Here is a 19,254-nt window from a genome sequence, read left to right on the forward strand (position 1 = left end):
ACTGATTTTATAACACTTTGGTTGTAGGACATAGAGAAATCAAGGTGGAACCAATAGAAAATTTGCCTTCCTGGTGGCTCGTTTTCACAGTGCCAGAAAGTGCTATGCAGGAGGAGAAAAGCCACCAAAGGTATTATACAGCAGTGAATCCTGAATGCTGCTGACACCAGTGCTAGGTACAATGTGTTCACTTGTACAATAGTTACATGATTGTGATGGAGGTAAGCTGGACACTTTCTGACTACAGGCCTGCTCCAAAGGGAATCTATGCCTAGTACTGTCAGCATGGTCAGAAGCCCATGGCCCTCAGAATGTCATAAGCCCTAGAGAGGAACCTACGATTGTTTTGCTAAATGGACGTTATAAAAGTACAGAGACAGGAAGATCCCTAGGACTTGCTGGCTGGACAGTCAATCCAAACCAGTGCACTCCAGGTTCAGAGACCTGTCTCTGATGATGATGAAACGATGATGATGTGTTGATGATGTGTTGATGATGTAGAAATCAACTAAGGAAAACACCAAATATCCTCTGGCCTTCATACTCATATGCACACACATGCACACAGAACACTCAAATATACACAGTACTCACATAGTATACACCAAATATGTCAAAATAATTTAAGACTAAACTGCTATATTGTTTCCAAAGTTGTCAAAAAAAAAAAACAAAGCACTGAATTTTATACTGATAATACTGGAGCCAGGCATGCACATACCTATGATTCTAGGCCATTTGTAATCCCAGCACACATGTAATCCCAACACTTGGGGAGGACTATGGCAGGAGGATCTGAGTTCAAGGTCAATCTGAATTACAAGAGTGAGCCTAAGGAAACTGCTTCCTCACCACTCTGAGTGACACATCACTACTACTGCACATCTGGGAAAGGAGAAGTGGGAACTATGTTCTTTCACGTTGTATGTGAAGACCAGAGGTGGCTCTCTGGTATACTCTCCAATCACTAACTGCTTTTTGAGTTAAGGTTTCTTACTGAAGCTGACCAATGTGATTAGATTAGCCAACCAGCAAGGCTCAGGGACCCTTCTGTTTCTGCCTCCCCAGTGCTCAAACCATAGGCACATACCACTGTACCCAGGTTTTAGATAATGGTTCTAAGGGATCAAGCCCAATGCTTGCATGGCAAGTACTTTACCAACATAGTCATCTCTCTAGCCCCTGTTCCTTCTAAGAGGTACACAAAAATAATACACTGTATAATTAAAATCTACTAAAACTCCCTTAATTAAAAAATGTTTCCCTTTTTCAATTTTCCTGTAGTGTATGCCTTAAGCCTGCATGTTTGCATGTTCCTGGGGCATGGGTGCCTGTGCATATAGAGACCCAAAGCTGGTTTTAGGAATCATCCTTGATGGCATCCTTGAGGCAGAGTCTCTCAATCAAACCCAGAGCCCACCAGCATCAATCACTAAGTATCCCTAGCCAGACTCATCTGGTGATTCCTTGTCTCTGACTTCTGAGGTTAGACTCACTGGCAGGCTGCCATTCCTACCTGGCATATATAGGGGTTCTGAGTAGCCAAACTATAGTCCTCAGGCTTTCATGACAAACACTTAGATCACTGAGCCATCTCCCAAGTCCTCAAAAAGATCTCTTTTTAAAAATATGGATGTGCCGGGCGGTAGTGGCACATGCCTGTAATCCCAGCACTCTGGGAGGCAGAGGCAGGCGGATTTCTGAGTTCAAGGCCAACCTGGTCTACAGAGTGAGTTCCAGGACAGCCAAGGCTATACAGAGTAACCCTGTCTCAAAAAAACCAAATGCAAAAAAACAAAACGAAACAAAAAAAAAAAAAAAAAAAAAGACACTAGGGCTAGAGATATGGCTCAGTGGTTAAGAGCACTGACTACTGACTGCTCTTCTGAAGGTCCTGAGTTCATATCCCAGCAACCACATGGTGGCTCACAACCATCCGTAAAAAGATCTGACGTCCTCTTCTGGTGTGTCTGAAGACAGCTACAGTGTACTCACATATAATTAATAAATAAATAAACCTTAAAAAAATATATGGAGGCTAGAGAGATGACTCAGTGATTTAAAACACTGGTTGCTCTTCCAAAGGACCTAGGTTCAATTCCCAACACCCACACGGCAGCTCGCAATGGTCTGCATCTCTAGTTCAGGGAATCTGACACCTTCATACAGACATACATGCAGGTAAAAAAATAAATTTTTAAAAACTGAAAATATTGTTCCTAAGAAAGCCATTTCTTTTGTTTGAGAAAAGGACTGACCTCGAAGTCCAGCTACACCCAAATTCTGCCTCATGAGTACTGAGATTACAAATGTGTGCCAATACATTCAGTGAGCATATTTTCTTCTAAATAATATATAAGGTTAAGAGCTTCACAATGGATGTGTTAGATCTAATTAAATTCATAGTACATTCCAAATTAAGTTATCAGACAAGATCACAGACTGTTTAAAAAACAAAAAACAAAAAAACAAGTACTTCTGCATACCAAAATCAGCCCCATAACTTCACTGCCATAATCCACTTAGTATGTTTTGTACAAGAATGTGAAAGTAACCACCTGACTACCAAATAAAACTGTATCAATTGTTTTCTAAGTTTTTTTCGTAATACAACACATTTAGAAGCTAAAGAGATTGCTCAGTGGTTAAGAACACTTGCTGTTCTTGCAAAGGATACAGGTGAAGTTTCCAACACCCACATGGTGGCTCACAACTGTCTGTAACTACTATTTCAGGAGATCCCTCTTCTGGCCTCTGCAGGCACCAAGAACACTTGTGGTGCACATATATATCTATGTGTGTATGTGTATGTGTGTATGTATATGCATATATATACATATATTCTTACATATATTCATGCAGATAAAACATCAATGCACATAAAAATAAATAAATTTTTAAAAATTGAAAATTCTGTGCCAGTGTTCCTAAGAACTGACCACATAGTCCAATCTACACCCAAACTCTGCCTCATGAGTACTGAGATTACAAATGTGTGCCATACCTTCAGTGAGCATATTTTCTTCTAAATAATATATAAGGTTAAGAGCTTCACAGTGTTTTAATCTTTTTGTTGCTATTGTTTGTTGTTTTCTATGTAGATCTTACCGTGCAGCTCTGGCTGTCCTAGAACTTGCTCTATAGACCAGGCTAACCTCACACTCACTGAGATCCACCTGCCTCTGTCTCCCAAGCATTTGCATTAAAGGCATGCTTTTTTTTTTTTTTAAATCTTAAGGTTTTGTTTTTTGGTTTTGGTTTTTTTGAGTCAGGGTTTCTCTGTGTAGCCCTGGCTGTCCTGGAACTCTGTAGACCAGGCTGGCCTCGAACTCAGAAATCCGCCTGCCTCTGCCTCCCAAGTGTTGGGATTAAAGGCATACTGTCTTAAGGTTTTTTTAAGCCACTATTTCAAGCTAATTTTTTTTCAAATGAACTTTGAGGGGACTTCTAACTATTGCAAAGAGGATCTAAATTTCTAAAGCAAGCTAGGGTTTGAACTAGACTGGATTTAAAGAGCAAGCAGATACTAACAAAAATGAAATTACTTAGCATTGATGAAAATACTTATTTTAAAAAAAAAAATTTCCTATTTAACTTACCTCAAGGCACATATGATCACACAGGCTTTCAAAGCACCAAATCCCACCAGTGCTAATAACAAAGAAGGTACTAATAGAGCCTCTGAGACTGGGTTCGAACTCAACTCCTAAACTGTAAGAGAAGCTCCTAGACACAGGGAACACTTGTGATGGACATATATATCTATGTGTGTTCCCTAGGGAGGATGAGCACACTTGATCATCCTCACTATAAACCTTTAGGTATGGCAAAACTTCACAAACACCAAATGCTCCAAAACTTGAACCGGGCTATCAATTATAACATAGTTCCCTAGAATTATCTCCTGATGTAAACACTTCTGGAGAACTCTAAGAACAACCAAAGCAATTAATTCTCAGGAGAGCAAACAGAAGTGTTCCACTCCTTTTCCTTTATGAATTAAAGGAGAGATTAAGAACTGTACTCAATTCTGAGTTCCATACCCTAGATCTTCATTCCAATCAATTTAATACAGCCAATTTATAGATTTCTATGATCTGAAGGGACTTCTTACATAGTTTTTATATTATAAATTATAATATATAATTATAAATTAGATGAAATAAAATGTACACCTTATCTCTGAAGAGTCCTTTCTAAAGCTATAGCTAAGTGCTGAAGAGAGACTAGCCTTCCTTTTTTATTTTTTATTTTTGGACAGGGTTTCACTACACAGCCTTGGCTGCCCTGAGGAACTTATTTTGTAGATTAGGCTACCCTCAAATCTGCATGCACTTCACCCAAGGGCATTACTTCAAACCCCACCTAGCCAAATATTCTCAACTCAAACCTCTACAAGCTTCCTGACCACTGGAAAATAGCTCTGAGTTTGTAAAATGTGGGATGTGACGGCCTTCTTTTAAAACCAGTTCTTCAAGCCAAACAGGAGGCAGAGGCAATCGGATCTCCGTGAGGCCAACCTGTTCTACAAATCGAATTCCAGGATGGCCAGGACAGTTATACAGAGAAACCCTGTCTGGGGGGGTGGGGGGGGGGTGGTGTTCATTTTTCTACCTATGACTAGTATTATCTGGATAGTTTTGGCTCAAACTTTTGTTTCTCCTTTCCTAATTTCCCCCAGACTATCCATGGCTAATTTATTTAACTGTGAGCTCAAGTGCTGTCTTCTACTAAGTCCAGGTGGCTAGAACTCTGCTCACTTAAAATGTAAAAGGGCACACGGGAAATGAGGACAAGTCTCTAACTGGCCTGGATAAAGGAATGTGGGAGGAAGGACCAGCCCACCATCCCACAAATTACAAACTTGGGTTTTTTTTCTCTGTATTAACTTTTCTTTCTTATTATTTATTATTATTTTCATTCTTTGTGTATCATTCTAAATCAATTGAATTAGCCTACCTCAAAGCAAGCAGCTACTGATACTGTACCATAGTTTTTGAAAATTTTACTGGTCAATCACACTGAAAAAGCCAATCATGTAAAAACTCCTTCTACTTCTCAATCCTTCACCTAATCATTTTCTCTCAACTACTGCTAACTCTTAAAGAGTCTTCTTACATTGTCTCTCAATAGTCTGAATTCTTTTAACTCATACCTAATTATAACAAAATGCCTAAGCTAAATGTGAAAATGCATGAATACTACAAAGGCAAAGGAAGAAATGTGTTCAGGAATAGTTAGTCTGTGCTATGTAGCCAGATCCGATCTCCAAAATAATTTCATTTTGTAGAAACCCAATTTGCAAAGCTAGAGGGTTGGTACAGTAATTAGGAGACATACTGCTCTTGCAGAGGTGCAAAGTTTAACTCCCAGCACCCCCAGAGAGCAGCACACCACTGCCTGTAACTCCAGTTCTAGGAACTTGGGCACTCTCTAATGTCCTCCCAGGGAGATGGAGGAGAAAGGATTAGGAGGTCAGTCAACCTCAGCTAACAGTGAGTTAGAGGCTAGTTTAAGCTACACAAGCTCTGTCTTTAAAAAAGGAGAGAGAAAAAAAAAAGAAAACAAAAAAAACAACCTGGGTAAGGGGCAAGCACTGGAGGTACGTGCAATGTCTCTGTGCTAGAGGTTAGAGATAGAGAAAGGCCATAGCTAGACATCTGCAGCTGACACAACTGTCACCATGTTTATCCATATTCATGACATAATAATTTTAATAAGTCAATGATTATTCTTGCTTCCCTTAAGTTCTAACTTTGAAACTGAACATGTTAAGCCTGGAGGTGGTGGCGCACGCCTGTAATCCCAGTACTCTGGGAGGCAGAGGCAGGCGGATTTCTGAGTTCGAGGCCAGCCTGGTCTACAGAATGAGTTCCAGGGCAGCCAGGGCTATACAGAGAAACCCTGTCTCGAAAAAACCAAATCCAAAAAAACCAAAAAAACCAAAAGAAAGGAAAGAAGAAAGGAAGGAAGGAAGGAAGGAAGGAAGGAAGGGAGGGAGAGGGAGGGAGGGAGGGAGGGAGGGAGGGAGGGAGAGAGAGAGAGAGAGAGAGAGAGAGAGAGAGAGAGAGAGAGAGAGAAAGAAAGACAGACAGACATGTTAAAACTTACAAAGTGTCTCTCCATAACTCTTTATATGTTCACCTATACAAAGTGGAAAGGGAGATTAGCTATTAATTTCCACAAACTAAAATTACACTATAAATCAAGGATACCTAACATGGAAAATGCTCTGGGTTCTATCCTCAAGTACTCATAACAGGGTATAATGGGATATGCCTGTAATCCCTAGAACTGGGGACAGATGGAGAGAGATCAGAAGTTCAAGGTAATCCTCAGCTACATAGCAAGATGGAAGATACCCTGGGATACATGAGACCCTGTACCCATTATATCCTCTATTCTGAAACATGCATTCTCAGTATAGCTGAACAGACATGTATACAATTGAGTCATAATTTTGTTTTTAATCCTTTAAAATTAGATTTAATTGTTTACTTTTTAGTGTAAGAATGTTTTGCCTGCATGTATGTATGTGTGCCACAGGCATTCCTGGTCCCCAAGGAACTAGAGTTACAGATGTTTGGTCTCGAAAAAACTAAAGGAAAAAAAACAAAAAACAAAAAAACAAAACAAAAAACAACAACAACAAAAAAACAAACAGTAAGACCTCATTTCAAGCCTTAGAATCCACATTTTAAAAGCCAGGCATCATGGTCTACATTGGCAATCCCAGTGCTAGGGAGGCAGAGGCAAATGGATATCTGAGGTTCAATGGCCAGCCAATTTAGCCTAATCAATGAGCTCAGGCCTATGAGAGCCCTTGTCTTTAAAAAAGAAAAAAAAAGGGCTGGAGAGATGGCTCAGTGGTTAAGAGCACTGACTGCTCTTCCAAAGGTCCCGAGTTCAATTCCCAGCAACCACATGGTGGTTCACAACCATCTGTAACAAGATTGGATGTCCTCTTCTGGTATGTCTGAAGCTACAGTGTACTCATATAAATAAAATAAATCTTTAAAAAAAAAAAAAAGAAAAAGAAAAAAAAAAGTGGGACTAACAAAATGGCTCAGCTTTGTATTGCCATTAAGCCTAAGGAGCTGATTTTGATCCCCAGAACCCATAGTAAAAGATTCCTGTAGGGAGTCCTCTAACTTCTTGTGCGTGTTCTAACACATATATACACATGGGTACATACACACAAAGAGGCATTAATTAATTAATTTAAAGATGAGATGATTAGTTCCCAAGGAGCAAAAGTTAATGTCTTCTGGGAACTACATTTAAGCATACACATATACAAACACATCTGGCACACAAATATGCACATGCACACACAGACACAAAGACAGGGAGGGACTCCATATTATATTTAGACTCATAACAGCAATTACACATAGCAAAGGTTAAAACATACATTAGGATATGGGAAGATGACTTTGGGTAAATGCTTGCTAAGCAACAAACTTGAGAACCAGACTGCCAGCATCCACATAAAAGCTGGTCAGAGCAGCACCTAGCTGTAACAGCATCCCTAGGGGAAATAAAGGCTGAGAAAGAAGAACTGGGGTACCTAATAGCCAGTTGAACTGAAATTGAGCTTTAAGCTCAATGAGAACCTGTCTCATAAAATAAGGTGGAAACCAGTAAGGTGAAACACTAGATGTTATTCTCTAGCTGGTACGCTCACTCTTGCTCTTGCTCTCTCTCTCTCTCATACCCACACAAAAACGTAAGCCCAAACTTATATGAATTGTATTAAATGTATCAAATGATTATATAAATGATTATATGAATTATATTAAATGTATCAAATATATTAAAGGGAAAGAAGATTATATAACTTGGTGTCTAGCATGTGTTAGGTGTAAGTTACACACACACACACAAAAACACACACAGACACCAAGGTGAGGACAATTATTGATCAAAATTACTATGACATCCCAAAAACTAGCTAAACAACTACTAAGTCAACATGAACAACTCAGTTTCCAAAACTTAAGACTACTAGTGCTGCTCATCTGCAAGAGTGTCCAAAGTCGTAAATGGGCTAATACAGCTTAAAGATAGAAACTTTATTGTTTCTATCTAGTCTAAAACAAAGGCACCTACTTTACAATAAGACGACAGTGTTCTCCCAAAACTATCAGATACCAACCAAACACCAGTCCCTGTTGGGTTCTGGGCAACAGAGGAGCACTACATTCAAGAAACTAAAGGGACTGGAGAGATGGCTCAAGGGCTAATGACTGCCCTTCTAAGAAAACCTGGGTTAGATTCACCAAACCCACATGGTGGCTCACAACCATCTAGAACTCTAGTTCCAAGAGATCCAATGCCTTCATGTGCACCAGGAACATACATACATAGTACATAGACACATATGAAGGCAAAACACTAATACACATCAAACAAAAAAAAATATTTTTTTTAAAAGCTTCAAAGCTCTCAAGAAGAAAGCAAGATTTTAACAGAAGACTTGATGGATGAGTCCAGGGAACACTTTAAGTGACAAAGAAATTGGGAAATCAAGTTCCAGCATCAAGAGAACAGCCTTGCTCATCCTATAGCTGCTACATAAAGGTCAAGCTACAGAGGGTTGAAATGGTGACAGCTAGGCCTTGAACTGTTCTTGACATTATACAGGTTGACAATTTATTATGAGATGTTTGTTACCAAATGTCTTACTTTGTATTAAAGAGATTTAAACCTTAATATACATGAGGCATTACAAGTCTTGTAAATCAGAATCAATCTATTATCCTACAATTAAAAAATTTTAAAACAGAAGATTAGGAGGAGCTGGAGAGATGGCTCCGTGGTTAAGAGCACTGGCTGCTCTTCCAGGACCAGGCAGGCTTCAGCTCCCAACACCCATATGGCAGCTCAGGACTGTCTGTAACTCCACTTCCTCTCCACATTCAGACAAAACACCAATACACATAAAATAATAATAAATCATTAAATAAAAGCCTAATTTCACAAATCAATTTTAACTTTAAAATATTAGTTTTTTGGAAAAGCACTGTATTCATGTTCTTAAATATACAATGTATACACATGAAAAAGTAATAGACTGTACATAAAACATAAACACTAGTTCTCTGAGAATGACTGGTTGTAGGAAATAACCTACACCTATTTTTCCTATTCCAGCTAAGAAGGTCAATGCAGGAGGAGCATGAGTTTTGGGCCAGCCTAGGGTAACAATAAAACCTTGTTTGTTCCAAAAAATTAAGCATAGCATTTGCTATTAGTCTCTTGTACTATCTTGCCACAAATATTTTCAAATGAATTTTAAACTCATGAAACTCCATCTAATCACTAATGAAAATCAAATAAAAATACTCCAAGGGTTTTCCTGCCGTAAAAGCTTATGAAATTTAAATGTTCCTGATGAGCAATCCCAAAAAATGATCAAATCTTCATAGTTTATGAGACCTCTTTGCTTTTCTTTTACCTTGCACTTCTTTTTTGTCTGTTTTTTTGGGTTTTTTTGTTTTGTTTTTTCGAGATAGGGTTTCTCTGTGTAGCCCTGGCTGTCCTGGAACTCACTCTGTAGATCAGGCTAGCCTGGAACTCAGAAATCCACCTGCCTCTACCTCCCAAGTGCTAGGATTAAATGTGCCACCACTGCCCGGCTTACCTTGCACTTCTAATTTCCAATAAAAAGGTGTCTATTTTGGGAGAAAAGAACATCTTGACTGATTTTTTTTTTTTTAAGTTTTTTTCAAGACAGGGTTTCTCTGTATAGCCCTGGCTGTCCTGGAACTCACTCTGTAGAACAGGCTGGCCTCGAACTCAGAAATCCGCCTGCCTCTGCCTTCGAAGTGCTGGGATTAAAGGTGTGCACCACCACCACCCGGCAACTGATTATTTTTTTTTTAAAACTCCAAACTGCAAAAAGGCAAAAGCCATTCTTCCTACTAGAAGGAACTTTATTACTGACAGAGCAGGACATCCCTCTCCCAAGCTCTTCTACTCTCTTATTCTCTTTCCCAGCAGGCCCAGCTTCTAGAGAGTAACATTCAGGCACAGAAGTATTTAAGGGTAAGTTTTCTAAAAGAAATGTATAATATTTCCTTTGGTCCAATATAAAAATCTAATGGATTCAGATAACACTATTTGATAACACAAAACCAGACTACCTGACTGTATTAAAATAAGGAATACAATGGCACTATCTAGTAAAGACACCAGCCTAGTAAAAGCAACTGAGTAAAAGCAGACATAAGGACTATAGGGAAAATTACAGAGACTACACCCAACACAATTTAAAAGACCACACATGTGTGTATCCAAAACAATGTTTACTTTCGTTTTGATATTATATCTGTTTACCTGTTGGGGGGAAGAGGGACAGCATGCCAGTCCCAGGAACTAAATTCAGGTTGTCAGGCTTGGTGGCAATCATCCTTACCTGTTAAGTCCTCTGGCCAGCCCATGAGTTTTAGATGTGTTTTGTTTTTAAACAGTGTGTGTGTCTGTGTGTACCCATGCCACAGCTTGAGTATGAAGAGAAAAATTGAATAATCCTAGTACTCAGAAAATGGAAAACAAAAGGATCAGGAGCATAAACAAACACATATATACATAATTAAAAATAATAAAAATGAGCTGGACGGTGGTGGCTCACACCTTTAATCCCAGCACTCGGGAGGCAGAAGCAGGCAGATTTCTGAGTTTAAGGCCAGCCTGGTCTATAGAGTGAGTTCCAGGATAGTCAGGGCTACACAGAGAAACCCTGTCTCGAAAAAAACCAAATAACTAAACAAACAAACAAACAAACATTTCGTTACCAAAACTTTTGATTTGGGTCAGGAGATGCATGTAAGTCACTGTTCATGGAAGTCACAGAAAAGCCTCAGGTGTTGCTCTTGAGGTACCATCCATCTTTTGAACTGGATCTCTCACTGACCTGAATGAAGCTTATGGAAATTAGAGACTGGCTGGCCAGCATTAGAGGATTACAGTCCTGGCCTTTTTTACATGGGTTCTGGAAATCAAACTTATTACTCGTTACTTAGCAACAGAAGTATCACCCAACCTTCAAAAAGGTTTTTATTTGTTTTGTATTATATATGTATATGTGTAGATACATGCATACCTTGGGCACATTTATGGAGATTAGAGGACAATATGCAGGAATTGGTTCTCTCCTCCCACCATGTGGGTCCCAGGAATAGGGATCAGCAAGCAGGCTTGGCAACAGGCACCTTTACCAGCTATCTCAACAGCCCAAAAAGGTTGATATTTTTTAAAAAGTAAAGAGTTAAATGCCTCCAGAAAGATTAATTTAATTAATTTAAAAATTCCAAAAGGGCTGGGCAGTTCGTGGTGCACACCTTTAATCCCAGCACTTGGGAGGCAGAGGCATGTGGATTTCTGAGTTTGAGGCCAGCCTGGTCTACAGAGATCCAGGACAGCCAGGGCTACACAGAGAAACCCTGTCTCAGAAAAAAAAAAAAATTCCAAAAGGATGAATACATATACAGATTGTGTGTGTGTGTGTGTGTGTGTGTGTGTGTGTAAAAAATAAGAGGCAACACAGTTGAGAAACCAGGTAGAAGTAAATGGGGAGGGTTGGAAGAAGGGGGGAGGGGGAAGAGGGAAAACAAAGTAGCCACAGCTTAACTTAGAAGAAATAACTACAATGACCAAATGTATCAAGGCGACTATCAAGAGTAATATGATAAACCACATGATCAGTGTATTCCCCCACCCCTTTTTTTGAGACAGGGTCTCACTTTGCCTCAACTAGCCCAGAACTCACTAGACCAGGCTAGCCTTGAAGTCAAGAGATCCTCTTCTACCTTCTATGTATTCCCTTAGTATGATATACATGGCACTTTCTACCCTGTGATCTCCTAAAATCCTACAACCCCCATCAAATCATAAGGAAAACATCAGACAAACTCTAATAAAGTTCTACAGAAACACCTGACCAGTGCTAAACTCATCAAGAATTTTAAAACAAAGAAAGCAGTCAGAGCCAAAGGGTAAAGATACAAACTAAATGTCATATGGTGTCCTGCACTTATCTGCCAACAAAAAGTACCAGATAAAACTAAACAAACAGGGAAAGAACAAATGACACATTTTAACAACAAGGTGCCAATTTTGGCTTACTAAGTATAATAATGTATCACAGAAACAGTAGACATGGGAGAAATAGTAGACATGGGAGAAATAGTATCCTCTCAATTTTCTACAATTGTTCTTCTTTCCTTTTTTTCTCTTTTCAATTTTCTACAACCTTTCTTAAAACTAAAGCCTATCATAAAAAAAAAAAAAAAAAAAGCTAAGACTATAACTACAAAGGTTAACTTTTTTGCATTCAATTCTTATTATTTTGGTTTGGCGGCATTTTTTGGTGTTCCTTGGGATGGAATCCAATTTTGACCATGCCAGATTCTACTACTGAACTACATACATCTCCAGCCATTTTGTTTTGTTATTGTTGTTGTTTTGTTTTTCGAGACAGAGTTTCCCTGTGCAGCTCTGGCTGTCCTGGAACTCACTCTGTAGACCAGAATAGCCTCAAACTCAGAAATCTGCCTGCCTCTGCCTCCCAAGTGCTGAGATTAAAGGTGTGCGCCACCACTACCCAGCATCTCCAGCCATTTTGTAACATTCAAAAAAAAGTGTGATTAACACATTCCCTCCAACAGTATTAGCACTCAAGACAGACACAAGAAGATTGCTATGAATTTCAGATCAGCCCAGACGACACATAAAGTTCCAGACCAACCTGAACTACTAACTACTATTAAGTAAGTAAAGTAAATAAAAATTCCTCAGTCACAACCACAGTTCATTAAACATATTTGTGTATAGCTACTGCACTGGTCAATGGTGACTGACAAAACAGTCCATCATAGCATAAATCCTATTTAACAGTGCTGGAGAGTACTTTTAAAGGAATTGTAACTGATTATAACTTCCACAAAATCTGTACCTACTCAGCCCTAAAAACCTGCAATGAAGGCTCTAGGTTGAAAACTGTGGAAATAACAGGTTTTGCTTACACAAGGCCCTGGATTCAATCCCTAGCAACAACAAAATTTAAACCTCAATGATATCTGATTACAATTCAAACAAATTTTAAATTGGTTTTAAGAACTCAATATATGAACTAGAGATGTAGTTTAGATGGTAGTGTTTGCCTTTCATGTATGAAGCCCTGGGTTCAATGCCAAGCACTTCACAGAACTAAGACATACACGTAAACTTGGCACTCAGAAGGTGGAAACACAGGTTCAGAAGTTCAAGACCAACCTGGAATACATGTGGCCTGTCTCAAAAAGAGGGAACCAACAAAATCAAAATTCAGTGTAATTATATAACATTTGACATTGGATATTTATAATATCAATATTTGACCATTATACTGCCAAAATATTATTTGCCTTTACTCTGAGTCAGCACCATACTAACCATGCAATGAGTGGTACTATTACTGTTATTATAACAACATTATTAAGAATGAACCACACTAGCAACCAGTCTATTCTTCATTGCTAGCAGCATACATCACAAAAGAGGAAAAGCACCTCTTTTAAAGAATGCCTTGTTGGGGGTGTTGGGATGATGGGTGGGGGGAGGAATGCCTTGTTTGACAAGTAAAAAAACAAACAAACAAACAAACTACTGAGTGTGTGTTTTAATAATGTTTGATGAAATAGGGAATAAACTAAAGCACTAACTTTTCCTGCATACCAATGTCATCAAGAAAGGCACAACCACTCATAAGTTTTAGATTAACTAAGCTGTTTTGTTTTCCCGCCCCCCCAAGGGAGATTATTTTGGAAGAAAAAAAAATAAAACAAAATAAAACAGGTGACAGACAAATGGTTATCAGAGTTAGGTCATTTTTTTCAAAGAAAACAAAGAGACTATTACCACAAGGAAAACAACTGATTTTGTTGGGTCTTCAGTAACTTTTTAGCAGTAAACAAATCCTGGTACAGTTTGAATACATCCCCCAAAGTTCATGTGCTGGAAATTTCCCAAACAGTCACAAGAGATGATTAAGTAAAAAGAATGCCTCTGTCTCATGAATGAATTAATGCTATTAACTGTGGTTAGGCATCACTAACGAGAGTCATTAGAAAGCAAGTTCAAATCCCTCCTCATTCCCCTGCCTTCCTCCCTCTCTTGCTGCCTTCCTCCCTGTCTTGCTGCCTTCCACCATGGGATGGTACACCCTGAATACAAGCCTATGTAGATGCTGCTACGATGTTTCCACTGGGGTTCACACCTGTGTGTTGTTACTGCAACAATCAGACTAATGCAGGTCCTAAGATCAAAATGGAATGAAGGTAGTCAATGATAAAAAGTGTTTGCCTGAGGCTGGAGAGATGGCTCAGAGGTTAAGAGCACTGACTGCTCTTCTGAAGGTCCTGAGTTCAAATCCCAGCAACCACATGGTGGCTCACAACCATCTGTAAAAAGATCTGACGTCCTCTTCTGGTGTGTCTGAAGACAGCTACAGTGTACTTACATATAATAATAAATAAATCTTTAAAAAAAAAAAAAGTGTTTGCCTAACATGTCCAAAGCCCTGAGGTTAAATCCCCAGCAACTGCAAATCAGCATATATCTCAGAGAAAGAAGAAAACATTAAAAAAAAAAAAATTTTTTTAAAACAAACAGTCAGGTATGATGACACACATCTTTAATCTCAGTACTCAGTACTCAAGAGGCAGGAAGAACTCAGCAGGTTCAAGGACAGTCAGTCTGATCCACACAATGAGTTCCAAGCCAGCTGGGGTTACACAGCATGATCCTGCCACAAAATATCAAATTATAATATATAAACTCATGCACACACCCTGGAAAGCTTATCAAGGGGCATAAAAGATCACCTGGCCATCCCTAAGATTTAAAATGTGACAATGCAATTTTAAAATTGTATCTTTCTCGAGTTGGAAAGTTGCCTCAGCAGTTAAGAGTACTGACTGTTCTTCCAAAAGATTTAATTCCCAGCACCCACATGACTGCTCAAAACCATCCAATTCCAGAGGATTCCAACAGCCTCTTCTGGCCTCTTTGGGCACTGCATGCAGAAATACATGTAGTGGGATATAGAGTGTGACCTCATTTTTGAAAACAAGAACAGAAAAGATACTTTAAATGGTGATACAGTAAGGAATGGCTCAATGATTAAAAGTACTTGTTGTTCTTGTAGAGGTCCCAGGCTCTATTACATCTTGTTCCAAGAGCTGCAATGCCCTCTTCTGGCTTCCTCATTCACCAGGCATGCATACGGTACACATACATACACACATACATACATGCAAATACTAGTACACATAAAAATAAAGGGTTTTGTTAAAGATGTATTATTTTAATTTTCTGTGTGTCTGCATTCAAGTCTGTGCACCATGTGCTACCTAGTGCCTTTAGATCCCCTGGAACTGAAGTTACAGATGTTTCTGAACCACCTGGTAAGTGCCAGGAACCAAACCCAGGTTTTCTGTAAGAGCAACAGTACTCATAACCACTGAGCCCTCTTCTCCAGTCCCTAAAATAAAGTTTTAAATAATGGTACATGCCTAGAATCTGAGCTCTCAGGAAAAAGAAGCCAGATCTGTCCAAACACAGGGCTAAAAAGATAGCTCAGCAGTTAAGAGCACTGACTGCTCTTTTGAAGGTCCTGAGTTCAAATTCCAGCAACCACATGGTAGCTCACAACCTTATGGTGCACCTGAAGACAGCTACAGTGTACTTACATATAACAATAAAAAAAATCTTAAGAAAAAAAAAAAAAACTATCTCAAAACAACAACAAATACCAAGGGGGCTGGAGGAATGCCTTAGAAGTTAAGCTCACTTAACTGCTCTTGCAGAAGACAGGCTCAGATCCCAGCACCCACACTGTATTTCACAAACATACTCTAAATCAGTGTCAGGGAATCTAATTGGATTCCTCGGGCACCAGGCACATACGTGGTGTGCATACACACATGTAGGTAAAACACTTAACAAAAAAGCAAAAAACTAAACTTCTAAAAAAATATATAAAATTTTAGACTCAAGATTTACTTATTTACTTATAACATTCATAAAAGTTATCACATTCATTGAATGACTACTTCATGCTAGGAACTGCTTAGACATTTTAGATTAATTCTCACAATTTCCCTAGTATACTTAAGGCTATGAAATTAAGGTTCCAAATGTTTAACTTGTCTAAACCTTCAGATAATAAGTTTTTTTCTGTTGTTATTATTACTATTACTACTACTACTACTACTACTACTACTACTACTATCAGAAAACTAAACACACATCTCTCTGCTTTTCACTATTTGATGATATGGCCCTCAATACTGTGATGACTAACCTTTTTTTTTTTTTTTTGGTTATTTTATTTATTTACATTTCAAATGTTATCCCCCTTCCCAGTTAAATCTCGATCCCCTCCCCTGTCCCCCCCCCTGCTTCTAAGAGGGTACTCCCCCACCCTTTTAACCCCTCCCTCAAGGAAAAAAAATCCCTTGAAGGTGTGCCCAGAATCTTTGGTTTTAGCTGATTCTAGATACAGTTAAGATTAGTCATCATTCCATCTGCATATGTAGCAGAGGATTACCTTATCTGGCATCAATGGGAGGGGAGCCCCTTAGTCCTACAGATATACAGTTGAGACCCTGTTTTACACATATACAGACACATACACACAGTTTACTTAAGGAGCAAAGGATGTAGTTCAATAATAAATCATGTGCTTAGACATACCCAATGCCCTGAGTTAGATCCCTAATACCATATTAAAAACACTAAGTTTACTTCTAAATTTCCTAATAATTTATAGATATATGTAATTTCTAAAATCTATACTATGTCACTCATCTTCTCCAACAGCTAAGTACTATTACTCTTTATTCTTGCTTCTTTCATTTTTTTTGTCAGGGAGGCTGCCATGAGAAGTGTCTCACTACACAGTCCTGTAATACTGTGAATATCATCTATAAATTCTGAATACTGCCCATGAGCTTAATACTGTAAGAAGTATCAACAATTAAAATGTATAAAAGCAATCAACAATTTTTCCACAAACCAAAGTCATCTGTTTTTGTTACTTTGCTAAATTTCTAGCCTGGGCTTTCCCACCCCCCAAATCTAGAACTTTTTGTCAACTGGGGCTAACAAAAACAGGTCAGCCAGAAAAGGTGCTTGTTGCCAAGCTTGACAACCTATGTTCAATAATCCCTGGACATAGTGTGGTTGAAGGAGAGAATCAATCCCTGACCTCTACACAAGTGGCGTGGCATTTACTCCCACACACATACTCACATATATACACAACATAATAAATGTAATTAAGAGAAGACAGGAGAGAGAGGGGGGGAAAGGAAGGAGAGAGGGAGGGAGGGAGGGAAAAAGAAAGGAAGAGGGAGGGAGAGGGAGAGAGGGGGAGAGAGGGAGAGAGAGGGAGAGAGAGGGAGAGAGAGGGAGAGAGGGAGAGGGAGAGAGAGAGAGAGAGAGAGAGAGAGAGAGAGAGAGAGAGAGAGAGAGAGAACTGGGAGGTTCCAACACTGATGCAAGGTAAGAATTACTAGGCCTCATCTCCAAAATAAGATGCATAAGAAACACCACATCTTCAGAACATTTAAGTTTAGCAAGACATATAAAAATTGTTCTAGAATGCTAGAACAGAAAAATGTCTAGAAGTTTCTACTGGATCTACCTTAGAACTACCAATATGCATTCTCTGAGATCTGCCACTAGTCTTGGAGGCAAACGCAGACTGTCAGCTTGCTATACTTGTCCTTCTAGAGTCCAACCTTTGCCATACTAGATGAAACAAAGATGGAAACCAAAGGAAATGCAATCCATCCTATCTCCCTTCATAGCAGTTGGGACCCTGAGCTAGTCATCAGTTTGCTCAAGTTTATCTGTAACCCCAGGAGTGAAGCAGCCATATTCTTCCGTGTGTTTATTAAAGCGTGAAAGTCCTGACTACAGAAACACAACTAAAACAGAACAGAAAAAAAGGATGCTTTTATCCCACTGGGGGAAAGTACATGCTAGACATCATGACTCCTAGTCCAAGTTCCTCTCGAAGCCGCAACTCTTGAAAATAAATACCTCTCAGCACATTTGCACTCAAAGCATTCTTCTTCCTGCTCCACAAAGTCACACTACAACCAATTCAGAAAGGGTATGTTATTCTGATTCATAAAGGATCTGAAAGGTACTTTTTCAGGTACCTTTTCACTATCTGTAACCTCAGAAAAAATAATGAAAAAAAAAAAAACTGAACCCTAAAAGCAAACATGAACTCTACTATTTGGGGGCTAGGTAAAATTCAGTGGTAAAGCACTTACCTAGGACACACGAGGTGCTGGCCTGGATCCTTAGGGGACAGGGGACTACTGTCATAAACATACATTCTGTGCTTCCCTTCAACCTTACCTGTTCAAAAGTTCTGCTTTCTCACAGCAAGAGGTTTCAGCAAATGTTTTCAGGTCTTTTTAACACTGTGAATTATAAGAAGTATCAATGTAAATCATCTAGCAGTCTCAGTAAACTTTACAAGAAAAAGTTTTTCTCATGAATGTATTTTACAGGAAATAGTTTCCAAGCCTGATCAAAATACTAAGAGCATCTGGTATGTTTGTGAATCAGACCCTCTGCCCAGCACAACAACAATGTGCCTGTAGTACTTATGAGACTAAGAAAGAGAGGATTCCTAGACAGTACAGCAAGACTATCTCAGAAAACAACTAAAGTCAACAACAAACTAGACTCTGCCACATCTAGACAACCTCACTAGTTCTATGAAAAGATAGAAAAAGTACAGAACTTAAACTAAAGTCCTAAGTGGTTTTGGTGACAATGACAAACACAACTTAGAAACACAAGTGATGACTTGAGGTTTCCTTTCAAAAACTGCTTTATAAACGGGCGTGGTGGCACAGGCCTGTAATCCCAGCACTCAGGAGGCAGAGGCAGGTGGATTTCTGAGTTTGAGGCCAGCCTGGTCTACAGAGTGAATTCCAGGACAGCCAGGACCACACAAAGAAACCCTGTCTCGAAAAACAAAACCAAAAACCAAACAAACAAACAAAAAAAACCCTGCTTTATAGAGCTCTGGTACTAACCTTTAAAGAATATCTGATGGCAGGAAGGGAAAAACAGCAGCACCACAACAATGTGAGTCCTATGAAAATAATACCAGAGGCCCCAGAATCTGACTGGTATACAATGTCTAACAAGTAAAACCTTCAGGTATGGCTTCAGGGGCTA

At 39.1% G+C, this 19,254-nt stretch overlaps 1 protein-coding gene across 4 annotated transcripts in view; it reads right to left on the minus strand.

Annotated features, from left to right (window-relative positions):
- Window positions 1-19,254, minus strand: part of Gigyf2 (GRB10 interacting GYF protein 2) — a 122,592-nt gene that overhangs the window by 96,016 nt on the left and 7,322 nt on the right. For 3 of the 4 annotated variants that reach the window (XM_052192302.1, XM_052192301.1, XM_052192299.1), the window contains exon 2: window positions 18,421-18,485. The exons of the other annotated variant lie outside the window; for it this stretch is intronic. The gene's annotated coding sequence lies outside the window, so the exon portion shown is untranslated. The remainder of the gene's footprint in view (window positions 1-18,420; window positions 18,486-19,254) is intronic. 4 annotated transcript variants of the gene reach the window in all.

This window comes from Apodemus sylvaticus, chromosome 9 (assembly GCF_947179515.1).
Source record: "Apodemus sylvaticus chromosome 9, mApoSyl1.1, whole genome shotgun sequence".
Taxonomy (NCBI): Eukaryota; Metazoa; Chordata; class Mammalia; order Rodentia; family Muridae; genus Apodemus; species Apodemus sylvaticus.